This window comes from Laccaria bicolor, genomic scaffold, assembly GCF_000143565.1.
Source record: "Laccaria bicolor S238N-H82 LACBIscaffold_53 genomic scaffold, whole genome shotgun sequence".
In the NCBI taxonomy this organism is placed as follows: domain Eukaryota; kingdom Fungi; phylum Basidiomycota; class Agaricomycetes; order Agaricales; family Hydnangiaceae; genus Laccaria; species Laccaria bicolor.
In genome coordinates this window covers 1-935 of record NW_001889924.1, presented here as the reverse complement: position 1 = coordinate 935, position 935 = coordinate 1, and positions in this window count along the sequence as shown.

The window sequence follows — 935 nt, the reverse complement described above, 5'->3', positions numbered from 1 at the left end:
TTGCACTCTCATACCATACCATACCATAGTATTGCACTCCCATAACATACCATACCATGGTTTTGCAATCCCATCCCATCCCATATCATACCATACCATGGTATTGCAATTCCATCCCATCCCATACCATACCATACCATACCATACCATACCATGGTGTTGCAATTCCATCCCATACCATACCATGGTATTGCACTCCCATACCATACCATACCATGGTATAGCACCCTCATACCATACCATACCATGGTATCACACTCCCATACCATACCATACCATGGTATAGCACCCTCATACCATACCATACCATACCATGGTATTTCACCCTCATACCATACCATACCATGGTATCACACTCCCATACCATACCATACCATGGTATTGCACCCTCATACCATACCATACCATGGTATCACACTCCCATACCATACCATACCATGCACCCTCATACCATACCATGGTATCAGGAACCATAATCTATTTTTATTTAGGCAGAGGAAGGCAGAAAACCCTCATTTCGAAGTTTGTTTACATATATTTACCAATAGCTTTGACTGAAGTGAGGCTAAAATTTTGTAGTGTCCGCTTTGATGATTTCCTAATTGGGCCATTTCCTAATTGGGAAAAGCGTTACACTTTTTTCTGCCACACCTAATGTCAGGCACAGTGTGCAGTTAGGTTGGGAACTGTTTCCCACGCTCTTTGGGCCACTGGAGTTAGTGGCTAGCTTAGTGTTCTCATTGTTCATGACGATGTCCGCACTATTTCCTAATTGGGCCATTTCCTAATTGGGAAAAGCGTTACACTTTTTTTAGACACAGCTGATGTCAGGCACAGTGCGCATTTAGGTTGGGAACTGTTTCCCACGCCTTTTGGGCCAGAAGAGTTAATGGCTAGCATGGTGTTGTCATTGTTAATGATGATGTGCGCACTAT